The sequence below is a fragment of the Mus musculus genome, chromosome 11, assembly GCF_000001635.26.
Source record: "Mus musculus strain C57BL/6J chromosome 11, GRCm38.p6 C57BL/6J".
Taxonomy (NCBI): domain Eukaryota; kingdom Metazoa; phylum Chordata; class Mammalia; order Rodentia; family Muridae; genus Mus; species Mus musculus.
In genome coordinates, this window is record NC_000077.6 from 118,671,618 (window position 1) to 118,689,595 (window position 17,978).

The window sequence follows — 17,978 nt, forward strand, 5'->3', positions numbered from 1 at the left end:
CCTTTGTGTGGGGTCAGTCCCCTTTAAGCAGCCTCCCCTCTTCTGCATGCTATGAACAGCTCGAGGCAAGGTCTGCCCATACCTTGAACTTGTGTTTCCAGTCTCTGTAACTCTAAGAACCAAATGTTGACACCAGTGTGACCCTGGCACCTCACTAGGGCAGTCCAGATCCGACATTCTTAAAGTAGCTGTTTATGGGTTAGACACTTGTAAGTGGAAAGGACAACCAACAGCCTCTCCCAAATTGTGGACTCTTCCTTGCTCCACCCCTTCTGAGCTTTTCTTACCCGACCTGTACTGCCTCACCTGGCCCAACAGGACAACCTGACCTCAGGGCCTCATCTCTAGAGGATTTTCCCTGAGACCTCCAAATGTTTGACAGTGTCTCAATCCTCATTCAGGTGTCCGCTCAGAGAGTCCTCTGAAGTCTGCCTGTCTTGTCTGCCCTGTCATCTCATGGCCCGTGTCGCTAGGTTAGCATCGTCTGTGGAATCCTTAGCAAGGACACCTGAAGCTGACAGCTTCCTAACAATGCACCAGGTGACCCCAAGTGTTCAGAGCCTAGAATAACACCCACATGCAGCAGCACTCAACACATGGTGAATACATACATGTATTCTCGTGTGTACTCGGGAACAAACAGCATGGTTGTCCTCAGATTCTGACCTTTGACCTCCACACACATGGTAATGCATAGCATAGGCACCCCCACAAAGGTAGCACATACACACACACAGAGGGGTGAGTTGCTTGGCATCTTTGTGGTGCCTTCAAAGCTTCCAATTAAGTTCCTATCCCTGAGGATCCAGGTTCCTCAGAGTCAGCCACACCCCTCTTTCATGACTCCCAGCTTCCAACCTTCTCCACAATGGGTCCATGCAAGCCTCCATGTCCCAGTGTCTGCCAGCCTGCACAGACCCCCGGCTGTGTTCCTGGAGTGGGCTATTACCCGATCAAGGCTTCTGTTGACCTTTTCCCACCTGTGTCCTGTATCCTTGCCCCCTTCTCCTGCATTCCCATATTCCTGAGAGAACATCTCTCTAGTGGCTGCCCTTCCTCACCTGTTGAGGTCCACACAGCATGCGACTGGGGTTCTCAATAGGTTGTGAACTAAGAACCTCCCTTCACCCCACCCCTATACCTCTCACAGCATCTGCCCATGTCTGAAGCTCTCTGTGGAGGGATTGTGCTCTGCCATCCTAGACAGAGTGACAAGCCACCCTCATGCGGCCTCAGCTTCCACAACCTCATGAAAGTTAACGGTCCATATTCATAAAACACAGTGGGGCGGTGCCCTGTTATAGGCACTCACTGCCAGGCTCATCTGGTCAGACCTTGGGGCTATGGAATATTTGACGGTCAGCTTTTGCGTCCACCTGGCAGGGTCTCCGCCATGTGCCCCAACATAATCTACGTTTTTCTTAGCTGATTTGGCATCTACGATTGGCTTCCTTCGTGGGAGATGAGTCTCAGGTCTACACCCTGAGGCAGGCTGCTGAGAGTGAAGAGGGAGGTGGGTTTGACTTGAGGCTGGGCTGGCAACTCCCACTGAGCCAGACTGCCCTTTTGAACCTTTTCCTGAGAGCTATCAGATCAATCATTGGTCTATCTGTCCGTCTGGCTGGCCAGTGGCTCCCGTTGCTTCTATTCACTGTTGAAGCCTTTTCCGGATTGGACTCAGGGATATGGCTTCAAGTCTGGAGCAGGCTGGCCATCCTGACTTTGTGACATTGGGCAAGACTGCAAGTAAGGACACACAGCCTGAGTCGCCTGACTCCCAAGCCCATCCCCTTTGCACCAGGCTCCCTGTGCTGTCACCAGCCCTGCTTTGGCCCTAACCCTCTTGTCCCATGGCTTCCCAATTGATAATGCTAATCGTCGCAACGCATAGGCACCATGTCTGGCACTGGGCTGATTGTGTTCAGGATTGATTCCCAGGGCTGTGGGTACCAAGGTGAGGTGAAGTCTCTGGGGACTAGGCATTCCTGGGAAGACCCAAGAGCCAAAGAGGAAAGCCGGCTGCAGAGGAACAGAACAAGCATAGTGCGCGGCCGCTTCATGGCAGGTGTAGGTGTAGGTGAGGCACGGTTCAACCCTACAAGGATAAGCCAGAGTCTCTCTCTACGTGTGTCTAAGTCAGGATGCCAGGATAGAACAGAACACTGTCACAAGGTGCATACAGATAGCACAGCTTGCTCTCAGGTGACAGGCACCTTCCTGGGATAGGGACACAGGGAGACTGGCATGCCATCTTTAACCCACCTTTTCTACAGAGCAGATGTGCTCAGGCTGGGAAAGCCTTGGCCCCTGTAGGAAGGAGACAAACCCCAGAGGTATTTTAAACTTGTGTACTTGAGATTTTATTGGCCCAATAAACTGTCCTTGCACCCTGGAGACTTCCCTGGGCAGAGTTTGGGTAAAGACAAGGGAAAGGGGCTGGCTGACTGCTCTGTAGTCTCCACCGTGTGACTTAACGACAGCCATCACAGTGGTCCCAGGGGGTAACTTCAGCACAGAACGCTGGGGGTACACCCCAAAACACACAACCTGCACTTTGGTTGCCCTGGAGAGTCCACTTGGATGACTTCCGTCACCTTGCTTTTGCAGGCACGGACCAGTTTGCTACAGCCAACTCCCAAGAGCCTTTTCTCCTACTTCCAAAATTCATGGCCATACTGACTCTCACAGAGTAGGACAGCAGGGTGAGGGAAGGTTGGTGCTGTCCCCAAGGGCCTGCTTAGCATAGTATCATGTCAGGTGTGTCCAGGAACAGAAACTTTCTAGGCACAGGCCCTGCCACAGAGCATTAGAGTTTAGTGTGTGGGGGCTCCATGTAGCAAGCTTCTCTCAGTTCTCTATCACTCATCAACCTACCCTGGATCCTCACCCCAAGACTCCCAGCAGGCCCCTGAAGCCATCCTAGGCTACAGCCAGTGCTGTCCTGTCTGGATGTAGGAGACTGGATTCAGACCCTCTATGGTTCTCCGAGGGTCCAGGGACAGCCTTGAGGACGAGGCGAGGAGGCCAGAGGCAGGTGGGTGTCCTGCCTCTTCCTGCTAGGAAGGCAGGATAAGGACACTGAATGCTAACCACCATGAACCACAGGAGGCCAGGTCTGCAGTTCTGCACTTTGCATCCCTTGTCCAGAGCTCTGGCTCCTCCAGGGATGTGGGCAGGGGTGGGGACAGTGTGCCTCTTAGCTTCCTAGCAAGGTCACTTGTGGCAGGGGAATAGCACTTCTGAAACCTGGAGAGCAAAGCTTGCTCTCAACTTCCTGAGCCCACCACACACGCCTTGGCAATAAACCCTGCCCATCCTCACATACTCTGGAGCAGTCACATGCAACGCTAGGTAAACCAGGACTCTTGATGTGGGATTGACTCCAGGTTCTTCAGGGATATCAGAATCTGAAGACGTTCAAGACCCCAAGATATAGTGGTATCATGTTTACATAAAACCTATGCACACTCTCTCATGTGTATACCTGTGTTAATTCTCATCACATTTTATTTATTGTATGTGATTGTGGGTATGGATGCATGTGTCACAGCATGTATGTGGAGGTCAGAGGATGACTTTCAGGGTGGGGGGCTCCGTTTCCTTCTTCCACAACGTGGGGTCTGGGAAACAGACTCTGGTTATCAGGCTTCTGGCAAGCCCCTTACTCACTGAGTCATCTGCTCACCTTCTTTGGTATAATCCATCTATTTACTTAAGTTAGGGTTTCATTTATGTATTTATTTACTCATTTGGTGTGTGAGGAGGTGTGCATGTGTGCAGAATACAGGGACTCACTTTCCTGAGAGTGCACAGTAGAGCCAGGGGTGGCCCTGAGTGTCTTTGTCTATTTCCCTCCGGTACTGAACCTGGAGCTTCCCTGTATTTGGCTAAACTGAATGAAGAGCGAATTCCTGGAATCTTCTTGTCTGCCTCTTGTAGCGCTGGGACTACAGGCAGGTACCCCTACGTCCAGCGTTTTACGTGGGTGCTGGAGATCTGAATCTGGGTCCTCATTCTGCATAGCCACAACCTTCCCCATTGGGATCTCCTTAGCCCCCAACAGACAGACTGTGAAACCCTCACCAGGCTACTTATGAACAGATGCAATGCTGTAATGCTCTGCATTGTTTATAAAAAGGGCCTGTGCACACTTGGGGTAGACTTTTCCTGACTGTTTTGGTCTGCGGTTGGTTGAATCTGCAGATGTGAGTTTACAGATGGAGAAGCCCGACTCCTCTCTTGGGATTGTTCCTAGAGTCTGTGGTCTTGGCAGGCTGAGCTGGGGCTCAGAGGGGTCAGGACATCTTGGAGGGCAGTGAGAAGGTACGCCCCTAAGCAACATCTTACCCAGAGCCACTGAGGCTTGCAAGGATGCCACAGGTAACCCAGCTTAAAGGGAAATCCCCAAATGTGTGGTTTGCTTTTTTTCCTTTTTAAAGGCAGGGCCTCATGTATCCCAGGCTGGCCTCAAACTTGTTATGCAGCCAACAATGACTCTGAACTCCTGATCCTCCTGCCTCCACCTTCCATGTGCTGAGATCAGGGAGACCATCTTACGCATTACTGTAAATGTTTTCCTAGGACAGTCTGCTTTCTGCTGTGATTGTGACTGTGACTGTGATAGGGTAACAAAGAGTCCCTAGGAGCAGGTAGACCACGGAGCCTGCCCAAAACAGAGGAAAGAGCAGAAACCAGGCAAAAGCCCCACTCAGCAAGGTGTTATCTCTGCTCCTGACCACATCAATGTAGACATGGCTGACAGCAGCCAAGCGTCAGTGAGGGCAGAGCAAGCTGGGATGTGCATGGGCTGGTCCACATGTGCTGGGCAGTATTGTTAGGATCTAGCATATTCTGAGACCAGCGACTCATGCCCAGTGCACAGGGAGCCAAGCACCTCGAGTCTCACAGGGGACAAGAACTGAACAGCTTGTCAGTGAAAGAGTGGGTGGAGGACTACTGCAGGCTTCCAAGGTGGTTTCTGCCAAGCAGCAGGCCTAAGACACATCTGCCTGGCCGAGCACACCACAACGTATCACATCCAACGCAAGGAGTAAGTTATAGACAGGCATCGTGTGATTGGTCTTGAAAGGGTCATAGCCATGTTCTCTATCATTCATGTAAGGAAAGCTCTCTCTGTCTCTGTCTCTGTCTCTTTGTCTCTGTCTCTGTCTGTCTCTCTGTGTCTCTCTGTCTGTCTGTCTGTCTCTCTCTCTCTCTGTCTGTCTCTCTCTGTGTATGTGTGTGTGTGTGCGTGTGTATTATACACTTATATGAGCATATCCCTTGGTCTTCACCTGATTGTTGGAGTGAGGCTCTCTCACGGAGCCTGGGGCTTGCTGATCATCAAGAGTAACTGGCCAGTGACCCCTAGGGCTCCTCCTGTCTCCTCTCCCAGTGCTAGGTTTACAGGAATGTTACATTGACACTGTGCCTGACTTCGGTTTCATTTTTTATTATTTTTTAAAATGGAGTTCTGATAGTACTAACTCATGAGAATGTGTGCACAGCAAACATGTTAGCCATGGAACTATTTCTCCAGCCCTGGGAAAAGGTTTCTTTATTTCTTTTCCTTTTTTGCCCCTCAGGTTTTTTTGTTTTGTTTTGTTTTGTTTTGTTTTGTAGGAGACATAAGTAAACAGACACAAAATAGATGCTTAGAGCCGTTGCTGGTTGTGGGGGACTTTGTGCTCAGAGGGGACTGGAGGTTATCTGCAACATTCTTCTTTATTATTTTACAAACTGGGGATGATAGCTCGCGTCTGTAACTTCAGCATTTGGGATGCTGAGAATGGAGTCAGAGGTGAAGGCCAGTCTGGGCTCTGTAGGGGACCCTTCTGTAGCATCTTCGCAGCCCTGCGGGGGAGGGGTCAGGGCTGACGGCTGACATGCTCACTGGAGTGGGCAGGTTGCAGGCAGAAGAGAATGCATACTTATGATGTTTTATCTTAATTATCAAAGTTTCCCCACTTTTTTTTTTTTTGACGACTGCGTGTCTAGACTACTTTGAGGGAGGGTGTCAGGCTTGTTTGTCTGCATGAGATGACACCAACTAGAAGCATGAGAGTTTATACACCCAGAATCTCAGTAGAGGCCGGGTGGCCGTGCACACCTTTAATCCCAGTACTCCAGAGGCAGAGACAGGCAGATCTCTGTGAGCTTGAGGCCAGCCTGGTTTACATATCAAGTTCTAGGCTAGCCAGAGCTACACAGAGAGATCCTGTCATAACAATAACAACAACAACAAACAAACAAACAATGAAAGGAGCTTAGCAGGTCTGGCTGGTGGTCTTGTGGTTAAGCACCTGGAGAGGGGCTGTGGCAGTGACATCTGGGGGGAACCAGATAACCTCTGCCTAAGAAGACCTCTGCCTGTTCCAAAGGACAGTCTCTAGACCAAGACCATTCTGGCATCCAGGAGCCTCCCTGCCATCATCCATACAGGAGACCCAGGCTTCAGTCCTCTGAGCTCCCCTACCCACTTCACCCAGGACACAAGAGAGTGCTGGGTGGAGTCTTGGTTGCCTTTCCTTGTCAAACAGAGAGGTCTTCAAGTGACTCTTTCTTCACCCCATGAGGATGGGGCACGTGGGTGTGGGAATCCCGAGGTCCTCTGCCGAGTGACCTGTCACAGGAGGCTCCCTGAAGGGCCCTGGATCTCCCGTCCTTCCTGCAGAACTCACACAATCAAGTCTAGGACAACAAGCAGCTGTTGGAAACTCGCTCAGTAGTGTCCCCTCAGCCGGCAGCCCCAAACCTGCTGGGTCTTTTATGGCTAGGTTCAGCATGGGCCACAGCCAGATATGCGCGTGGCCAGCTCTTGCTCTGATCTCACGCAGCTACACTTCCAGTCTTACAAACTTACAAAAACCTCGTGATCAAATTCCAGGTCATTACTCAAGGAAAGGGACCCCTCTGTGGTCGACAGCGGCAGTTTCATACCAATTAAAATCAGCCCCTCGTTTCTGCAGGCCGCCGCTGTGCCGCCACCCTGGAGGTCTCCCAGGGCCCATGCTTGCAATGAGCGAGACGCAGGAAATGTTAATGGAGATGCTTAAATGGCACGCGGAGGGGATTCTGGTAAATAAGGCCACTCTACGAGGCTGGGGGAGACGTCTCTCGAGCTTACCCTGGAGGGAACTTCAATAAACACGAGATTGGATTGGAAACAATTCACGCCGCAAGGGGTGGGTCTACCGGCAGAGCAGGGAGGGGTCTTCAGAGGAGAAAAGCTATTTCATTTCCTATTAGTTCCTCTTTGCAAAGTGTCTTTGCCCCCTGCTGCTGGCTCCTGAACCTGCCAGGGCCTGACAGCACCCACTGAGCAGGCAGGGAGGACCAGGGTGTAATTTGCCAAGTAAAAATGGGAGGGAGAGGGAAGGGACAAGATAGATAAGCAGAGGGGTGCCCAAGGGACAGCAGCGGCAGAAAGGCTGGGAAAAAGCTGTCGTGGATCCTGGGGCCAGAGCAGTCGGAGAACTTCTCTGAGGATGTCTGGGAGCAGTGACTAGACACTCTGTGGGGGTACTGTTTAGGGAAGATCAAATGTTTGCTTGTTTCGAATGCTTTTATGGCATTTCTTTAGCGGGGCCACATACACATGCGATGGCTAAATGTGGAGGCCAGAGTACAGCTTGCAGGAGTCGATTCTCTTCTAACAGGCAGGTCCCGGGAATTGAACTCAGGGCATCAGGCTTGGCGGCAGATGCCTTTACGTTTCTGGCCCCCTTATTAGTTTGTTTATAGATATGGCTTGCCGTTGTGGCCCAAGAGTCCTGCTTTAGCTTCCTAGGGGTTGGTAACACAAGTGTGTATCACCACACCTGGCTTAGGGAAAGATCAAATGTGACCCAGGAGTGTCTTAGGACCAAGGCTCATGCAGCCGCAAGCTCTCACATAGCACCAAGTACGGATTCTCCAGAGAGACAACATTTCTTCAAGGTTCAAACAGACTCAAAACAATTTCTCAGCCCCTACTGACTGACCCAAACCTAACAAAGGCTTTGCTGAGACAATTCACTTAAAGCCAGACATAAGGCTTTACTATACTTTATTATACATATCACAGCATCACTGAGCCTCCTCACGTCATCCTCTCTGCCACCAGGTCATCACTCAGACAAGAACACCGCAAACTGCCACTGTTCAAGGCGACACACTCAGTATGTATCTCGACTTACACTGCAGACCCAGGCCATTCATATTCCAAAGTCTGTACACTTTCCCAACCAGACCCAGTGAATCAAAATTTGATGCGTTTCGCGAACGGACAGGCCTGTAAGGAAGCCGAGATCAACTCAGCGCCTGCTTGGTGCGCTCGGCTCAGCCCTTTGAACCTCGGGGTAAAGATGCAGCCAGCGGTGTCAGGCGAAGGCTCCCTCGTTAGGCTGGTTGGGATGGGCACCCTGGACTCCATCCTCACGACTACCATTGCACAGAGAAGCATTCAGAGCACCCCTAAACTTCAGCTCCCCTTAATTAAGAAGCTGCTCTCGGGGAACCAGTAGACGCAGGAGGTGCTTGCCACACAGTTAGAACTACGCTCTTTGATGAAGCCCAGCAAATCTCCTTACCCCTGGGGCCAGCGTCATGGCAGGAAGGAGCTTATGATTGCCTGCGGGCAGACCTGCTCCGGCTGCGGGCAAGTTCACAAGCATGTCACATGTCAGCTCCCTCGCCTTCCACCATTAGCTCTGTGAGGAGTTTTCTAGGAGTGCAAGTTAAGATTAGCACTTGGCCTTTTTCTGGAAATGTCTTTTTCTTTCTAAACCCCTCTTTCTAAAACAATTGTCACAGGGATTGGGACAAAATCTTCAGCAGGTCGTTAGCCAACCCGTTTCGAGAGTTGCCTGCCTGCCGCTGGTAAGTTTATGAGTTCTCCCGTGCTCCATCTCTGCGCTGTCAGCTGGAGCCCTTTCGGCATTGAAGCCCAATTCCTGCCCCGAGTGAAATAAACGCATTCCAAGCGCGACAGATCCTGAGGCCTCAGGTGCTATTTGCTTAACCAGCGGCCAAGAAGGAGCTTGGGACATGGCATTGAGAAGCGGGCCAGCATGGATCATCAAAACTCCAACACAGAGGAGGCTGCTAATCAACTGTTAAAATCCAGGACACAGAACTGCTGAGGGCGTGAGCCAGGAAAACCCCACTAAACAAAAACAGCAACCGCTCCGTTCTGGGTTTGCAATCAGGGCCTCCGCACTCGGCCTCCGCTCTCCACAAGCGCTGAGACATGGCGTGCACCCCAATGTGGGGTGTTTTTGTTGTTGGCCTAATGAGGTTTCATTGGGAGGTTTCATATGAGGAGTCGCGCTTTGGAACCTGGCCCTGTAAGGAGGGAGGGTGGAGTGGGAGCAAGGAAGGGAAGCCACCCACTGGATTTTGGCTCTTCCAGAGAGAATGCAGATTTAATTACAGGCAGGTTGTTGATTTCCAGGTGACCTACTTCCCACATGGCTTCCCCTGCTTTTCTTCCCTAACACAAAAGTTTTGACATATATGAGCCAGAAAGGAGGAAAAGTCACACAATGTCACCAAGACAGAAAGGGGCTCAGGCTCTGTGGTCCTTGGCAAGGGGGAGGGGAAGCAGAAGGCTGAGGTGTTGGGGCTGTAAAGAGGCAGAGGGGGTGGGAGAGGAAGAACACGGGAAGCCAGTGACTGAGATGAGACCCTGCTTAGCGAGGTCCTCTTGGTTGGCCCAGGTGGGGATGACCCAGGACACACACATGCATGGATACACAGGCATATATACATATATAGACATACTTGTATATACATATCCCTGAATACAATCACGCATGTACACACATGCATAATATACATTTACATGCGTGCAGTACATGATACACAAATGCACATGCACATGTATACATATCTATGCCTACACATATGCACATACATGCACATGTAGATACATGCATGTATACACACATATAGTCACATGCCTATACACATACAGCTCTTGGATCTACTGCTTCTGCTTAGCCTGAAGACCCAGTCAGGGGGCTGCCAGGTAGGCGGGGATGGCCGGTGACATCCTGTGTCCAGCTAGAGAAGCTTATGGCTCCTGAGAGGCAATGGGCTTTTCAGAATGCTGTGGTGGGCTGGCTCCTGATCACTGGTTATGGGGTGGAGTTGCTTTTGAAGGAACTACAGGATTCTGGGGACAGAAAAGGCCCAGTCTGCCCTGGGCACTCAAGGCCAGATGCTGGTGTTTAATGGAACCTTGGCTCTCAGCTCTCAGGACAGAGGGAAGACATCCCATCCGTGTTCTCCTGCTCCATCAGGAGAGTCTGGTATTTTTGACACTGCCCAGTGGCTCCCCATGCTCTTCTTCCCTTGGCAGACCTTCTCCAGGTTTGAATAATCTTTTTCCTAGTCCTCCTCTTCAAAGCCCTCCTCCATATATATAGTTCCCTTACTACATTTTGCCCATGGGCAGAGGATCAGTTGCTTCCCACCTCAGCGAGGTGGCCAGGAGAGCCCTGGTCTATCACAGCATGGCCTGCAGCTGTGACCTTTTCTGCCTGCTGTCCCTCCACATACACCTGCCCCTCAAAGCCTCAGAGCAGAAGTCTACAGCACACAGCAAAGCTCGACTCAGGGAGCCAGCCAAGGGCTCCCAAGATGGCAGCCCAAGTCTCACCATCTCTGGGAGGTGGACAATGATGTCTTCCTCCCTGGAGCCACCAACTCCACACGAGACTCAACTGCATCCTGCTAGGAGCCACATGGGATACCATGGCAACTACGCCACAATTGTGGGAAGATCATCTGTAGGTGTTCAAGGGTCCCAGGAGAGCAGACCCTGGGCCAGCATCTACCACCAAACACTGCCCAAGAACTTGATGCATAGCCTCTGAGAGCTGGAAACACAGCCAGCTTCAAGCTTGGTTGTGTTCCAAGACATGATGGAGCCTGGAGGCCTGGAGGCCTTGGAACTGTAAGCCCAAGCAAGCATTTATTTTGTAAGTTGTCTCGGTCATAGTGTCTTATTATAGTCACAATAAAGTAACTAAGACACAAGGTGAGGCAGGCTCAGGGCAGCCACTTAAAAGCTGAGGATCTGACTGGAGAATCTTGCGTCCCCTGTGTATGGCACATGGCATCCTTCAGTGAGAAGGACTCTCAGGGCTAAAATGAGTAAGATTTAAGGCATGATACTCAACCAGCAAGACAGGCATACTCAAGGAAGGGGGCTGAGGATCAAACGGTTTCCCTGGCTCTGGGCTGGGCACTTCTGTGTGTCCACACGTGGATGTTCAGCAGGGAGAAAAACATGGGCTATCCACGGGGTCTGTGACACTCTGTGAGCCAGTCACCATCACTGTTCTCCCTAGAGTCCATTGGTGGAATCTACCTCCCAGCTGACTCCAGGGCTGACTGTGTACACAGGTCAGAGGTGTGCATGGGATTGGCAAATCAGTACTCACCAGCTGGCCCTCAATGACCATAGGCAAGCACATATGGGTATCAGGTGGAGGAAGGGAGGCGAGGCGCAGGTTAGATGGAATTCCCACTATGTTTTCTCAAGCTGGGGGCTTCCACACAGCCCACAGCAGCTATCAGCCTCACCCTCTGGGCTGTCACTGAGGTCACTACTCCCATGGTCACTGTTATGGGTGACAATGCTATTGAAAGGCACAATGGATGCAAACAGTAGACTTGCTGCCATCCTCTGTAGATCAAAATGCACTGCAACCATGAGTGGACCAGAGGACCTGAAGAGTTCACTTCCTGGGGCTCCAGATGCTGGGTGGACAGCCCAGGTTCATTACAGGCTGGTGTTCTAGGAAGGACATGTGGACCAGCCACTGAGACTCAACTCTGTGGTGGACTGGGCTTTGAAGTCCACATTCCCAGGCCAGAATGCTGTACTTGAAGAGAGCGTGTTTCACAGCATGGGACGGGCCCAGCACAGTGTACGTGTGGCAGCGAGAGACACAGCTTGCTGACCCTTCAAAGTGGAGGCTCCAGGCCTCCCTCATGCTCGGTGCTGCCTGGATTGTAAAGGAAGTGGTGGCCCTGATCCAGAATGGGTGCCTCCCATCCCTCACCCAACATCAGTAAAAGAAATTCTGAAATCCACAACAGGTACCCTTGGAGTGGCATACCGATGCATGTTCACACTAGGTTCATCGCCAGCAGAAACACGTGGGGCAATCCGAGATCCACCGAATTTACACACTGTTGGGGCTCAACTCTAGGAAGGGGCTGAATTATCAAAGGGCTTCTGTGGCTTTGGGATGAAGCCTGTGTAAAGTGGGGGTGGAGGACACTCACCCATTCCCTCAAGCTCCTCTCTGGGAGCTTTGCTCTGGCTGAGAGCTAGCCAAAGTCACGTGGCAGGCAGGTCTACATTCTGTGCCTTCTCTGTCGGGAGGGATTGCCACCTCCCCTTTCTCCTGGAGAGAGTGGAGGGGGAAGCGAGGAGGGGGAATAAGAGGAGAGGGAGGGAGAGGAGGAGGAAAAGGAGGAGGGGGAAGAGAAAGGGGAGAAAGGGGAGGAAGGAGAGGGAGAATGGGAGGAAGAGGAAGGGGGAAAGGGGAGGAAGAAGGGGAGGGGGAATGGGAGAGGAAGAAGGGGAGGAGGGGGAGGGGAGGGGGAATGGGAGAGCAGAAAGGGGAGGAGGGGGAATGGGAGGAGGGGGAATGGGAGGAGGGGGAATGGGAGGAGGAGGAGCAGGAGGAGGAGGAGGAGGAGGAGGAGGAAGCCACTCATCCACATGTGGGAGACCTAGTGGGAGGTGCACTGGGGACATTGGTCACTTCAGGGAGCACATCCCTTGCTCTAGGCTCTCATAAGAACCCACCATGCACCTGTGCCACCGTGCAGCAGCTGGTGCACAGCAAGTGGGTACAAGAATTCAGCTGGGTGGCATGCATGTGTATATATGTGCTCTGCTCAAAGCTGTCCCAGGAAGATGCTGGGGTGAATTCTATTTTCAAGGGTTAGTGAAAGGCCTTGGTGGGTACTGGATCTCCTCATGACAGTGCTCCTCCTATGAGGCTGTCCTCTGGCATGTTCTAGGCAGCCCCTCTGGTACACACACAGATAGCTAGGGTTGACAAGTTCTCTTGCAGATGGACGTGCAGGTGTCTGGCCTGTAACCTCCCCAAGCTCTGCAAATTTGGAAACACCCTGTCCCCAGCCTGGAGTTCTGTTGTATGGGAGGAGGGAACAGGAGGAGTGGGAGCTCAAGGAGAGGAAGCTACAGCCTCCCCCTGCAATGCAGCTACAAGGCACCACCTGGCAGGGCGACTGGCACCTGTAGGAGGCAGATGCTCATCCATCACCCTCAGCCTTCACTCCCTCTGCCTCAGGGCAGGAGCCAGGAAAGCCTGCCCTGAGTCTAGGCCATTGCCACCATCCGATGACTGTCCTCTACTGATGGTTAGTTATAGATCCGTCTCATCAAAGAGCTACAGGGTGCTGGCTACTAAACCCCAACTACACCAAAGCCTTTTTGGGGATCCTGAGGCTGGAGCCCAGCCCTGGATAGATCCCTCTGTTCCCATTCCAGGGGCTGGCTCTGATAAGGAGACAGTGAGATGAACAAGAAATAGCCATGTGTGAGCTCTCCTCTCCCTGTGTCCAGCTTCCCTTGGGAAACTGACAAGGTGGGCAAGGCAACCATGGGTGCAGAGTCAACAGCTCTATGAGTTAAACTGGATGGATCTTTTTCTGCAAGCTTGGTGTGGATGAGAAAGGTGCTTGGGAGGCGGGGGGCTTCCTGAAAACGTCCCCTGAGATAGTCCTCTTCCTGTGACACAAAAGGCACTCTATAATGTAAGTACACTGGGGTAGCTCCTCCCTCTCCTCAAGACTGCGCCCTCCTCCGCTGCCTGTTGGTTTCAAGCGCCAACCTCTTGGATATTTATCGTTCGTCCCCTCTTAAATCATTCCCGACGGCTGATCTGCTCACACTCCATTACAGGGAGAGGCTGCGTGGAGTCGCAGTTCCGTTTAGCTTGCAGAAAAAGATCCTCAGAGGAAAAACCCGCCCGGGAGCTGTCCGGTGCTGAACTCCACATGATGGACGATTATGGACCATCTGCACTTTCAGAGGGGGATAGATTTATGAGCAGGAGAGACAGCTAGGAGAGTGTCCGTTGCCATAACTCACTGCCCTCTTCAGAGATATTCTAATCAGGCACCTTCCCTACGACCCAGAAGCCCATGTTGGGAACTAGCAAGAAGGGAAATCAATTATGTATTTCTAGGCTGTTGTTTCTTTTTTCTTTTTTTTTCTCTCTCTCTCCAGAATGCCTGCTGCCTCTCTGGTGCTGAGGGTGAGGCTGGGGTGGGAGCAGTTGATAGAGAGACCCTTGGCCTGACAAAGCAGATTCCCATCAGCCTTTCCTCCTGTCTCTGCTTGCACTGTGACTCTTGATTTCTTGCAACTGGTGTTGAGGAAAATAAGGGGTGCCGGGATGCTGCAGGATCTCGCTGAGATTTACTGACAGCCTGGGGAGAGGCAAAGGATGCAGTGACATCTGGAGCTTTCTGGCCACCCTTCACTTGTATTTTTATGTGCGCAGGGATGAGGAGGGAGCAAATACCAGGTCAGGAGCTGAGCTGGTGCTCTGTGTGCTGTTCCTATGATACAGGTGAGAGAATGAGAGCCCATGGAGCTGCAGGTGTGAGCCCATGGAGCTGCAAGTGAGCCCATTGAGCTGCAGGTGAGCCCATGGAGCTGCAGGTGAGCCCATTGAGTTGCAAGTGAGCCCATGGAGCTGCAAGTGAGCCCATGGAGCTGCAGGTGAGCCCATGGAGCTGCAAGTGAGCCCATGGAGCTGCAAGTGAGCCCATGGAGCTGTAAGTGAGCCCATGGAGCTGTAAGTGAAGCTGCAAGAGAGTCCATGGAGCTGCAAGAAAGCCCGTGGAGCTGCAGGCATGCAGCCAGGCCTGTCTCCACCACTCGGACTGACTGTTGCCTATCAGCCCAGGTAGCCATGCAGAGACAGCAGAACCTGCTCTCCACAGAAGTATCCACTCCCCCATCAGCCCTCTACACCTCATGACATTACTTGTGTGTGTGTGTATGCATGTATATGTTTGTATCCGCATATGGGTAGGTATACATGCTTACATGTAGAGGCCAGAGGTAAATATCAGTGTCTTTCTCACATTAATGCTCTTCATATGCGTGTGTATATGTACATATATACGTATGTGTGTCTATTGAAGCAGGGTCCCTCACTGTGCCTAGAACTCACTGATTGGCTAACTATCCAATGAGCTCTGGGTCTCTATCCTTAGCAGTCTCTCTTCACAGCTCTGAGGTTACTAATGTGCTCCACTGCACCTAACTTTGTATGTGGGTGCTGGAGATCCAAATGAGGGTCTTTGTATTCACATGGAAGACCTCAATTTACTGACTTTCATCTTTCTAACCCTCCTGACATTGCTTCCCACTCACAGACATGGCCACAGCATGCAAATATGACCAGGAGGTCCCCAGGTTCTGTTCCCTAAAAAGGTACCTACAGACAAATACAGATCTTCCTAGTTCCATAACATGTCAAGTTCTCCAAGTGTTCAGCACTGGCTGCTCTGGACAGAGCCCACTGCACTGGACAAAGACAGGCATTTTCATCTCCACCTTCAGAGGTAAGAGGCTCCGCACTCAGGTCCTCTGGGTCTCAGTGCTTGCTCACCATGGGCTATGCTGAGCACTGTCAGCCTGGAGCTCTTTCCTCCCTAGAGATCAGCTTGGGCTTTTCCTATGCTCCAAGATTCCTTTCTCCCAGCCCCCCATCCCTGTGAACAGACACCCTGCCTAGCCAGAGCAGAGAGGCTTATAATTGAAGTCAAAGAAAGCAGAGAACATTCTCTGAAGGCCTCCTTGGCTCCACACTCCTCCATGGAAAAGAACTCACGCAATTCCCTGCAGACCTTTGGATTGCTCTAGCTCAAGTTCCAAGACTCCACTCAAAAATCGTGATATAAGGAAATGTGCCCTCCTACGCTGGTCTCCTGCAGGACCCTGAAGTTCCCCCAGATAGGGTATCAGGGACCTGGGTGTGGGAACGTGGTAGCAGGAGCAGGGACCACTGCTGAGTGTTTCAGGACCGGTGCTCATCTGAATGGGATCAGGCTGCCACTACAAACAGTAGACGCCTCCTTTTGGTTCAATTCATTCATTCATTCATTCCTGCATGCATTCATTTGTTACCTGCCCCACTCCCACCCCAGTCATTCATTTATTATATTTCTGACCCTTCACACATACTGCACATTAAGGATGGGACTCATTTGGACAGTGGGGAAGGCGGTCCCCAAGAGGCCCAGCTCAATGGAGCACAGGAGAGGAACAGGAAACAGGTGTGAAAGAAGAAGAAAAAGAAGGAGAAGGAGAAGGAGAAGGAGAAGGAGAAGGAGAAGGAGAAGGAGAGGAAGAGGAAGAGGAAGAGGAAGAGGAAGAGGAAGAAGAGGAAGGAGGAGGAGGAAGAAGAGGAGGAGGGGGGAGTACCCAGCCCTGTGGGGCTGAATCATAGCATGCTCTTCCACGTTTGGGATCAGAGGAGAGAGAAAGCTCTTCAGGGTTCATACAGAGCGTCTCTCTGACCATCTCTTCAGCTTCTGACTGCAGAACATGATATCATTTGCTAGCACCCAACTGCAGGGACATCTATGTGCTGACCACACACTGTCTGTTAGTGAGTGGAGAGTCTCTCTCTCTGTGTCTCTGTCTCTCTGTCTCTCTCTCTTCAGTACATCTGATAGATGGTGGAACCAGCTCACACCGCAGCCTAGTCCTCCTGGCCACTGCCTACATGGATTTTGAGCACTGAATGCCTAAAGGGCAGAATTTACAATCATGTTTCCTGTTAGCTCACTGGCATCAGATTGGCTGCTCGTGGCTGCGTTTGGACAGCACACTCTGGATATCAGTGGTCCTGATGCCTTAGCAAGGAGGGTGTCTCACACTGCCTGACATTGGTGGGATGTAGGTCTTGAGAGGACTCTGGGGTTCCAGAGCTTGGAGACCCAGGAAAGCTGTTGGCACCAAGCAAGCGGAGTTCAGGAGAGTACCCTGAGACGCTTGGCTTCAACTTGATGAATGGCCAGCTCTTGCACTTTGAGAAATTAAAACCTTCATGGCTGCCTAGGGATTGAGACCGGGAAGCCAAGGGTTTTAGCTTAGGTCCTGGCAGCTGCCTCCCACTGGGAGGGACAAGTGGGCAGAAAACTGCATCCAAGGCTGCCTGAGCAGCAAGGACTGAGCAGGGGCTGACAAGGTGAGAAGGGACAGGGAAAAAAGATGCTGGCTTGCAGGGACGTGGGGGTAGGACACCCATCTCCCATTCCAGCCTCCCAGCCTGCCCCTCACCTGCAGGGCTTCATGTGCACGGTCTCTCTGGAGAGTTGTGCCCGTCAGCTCTGACCTTCCCAGGAGTTTCTCCAGCTCGGGCACAGGAGAATTTCAGATCTCTATTATTTCCAGGCCGATGCTGCTCTCTGCAGGCAAATTCCCCTCCTACCTTCTTAGTATTATTACCTTCATTAGCATGTGATCTAAAGTGGAGCCCATTATGGCCTTCCCAGGGCTCCCCAGCACTGCCCTCTATCACAGCTGAACTCAGACCACAGGGTGGGGGAAGGGGGTAGGTGACAAGTGTCTCACCTGGGGCCACTTCTCCTGTGGTGACAATTTCTGCTGACAAAGTTTGATGGTCACCCCATCAACCCAAATCCCCTCCTAACTTCTAACTTCCTCCATTAAAGCACTGCTCGATAACGCAGCAGTCATTCCAACCTTGAATCCCCCCCCCCCCCCGCTTCTCTGGAGAGGCTCTGCAGATTAGCCTATGTTCCACGCCTTCTCACCCATCACATCCATCCTGGATGGACACTGGCCTCTTGGCGTACCATGGGGGACAGAGACTGGGAAGGACTGCAGAGACTTCCAGTCCCAGATCACCCAGGAACTGGACTTCCAATAGTTCTCCCCACATATCAGGCAGCTCTCCCTCTGA

The 17,978-nt window shown here is 51.8% G+C and overlaps 1 protein-coding gene across 25 annotated transcripts in view; it reads right to left on the minus strand.

The window, feature by feature from the left end:
- Positions 1–17,978, minus strand: part of Rbfox3 (RNA binding protein, fox-1 homolog (C. elegans) 3) — a 421,838-nt gene that overhangs the window by 181,858 nt on the left and 222,002 nt on the right. The window lies entirely within an intron of this gene.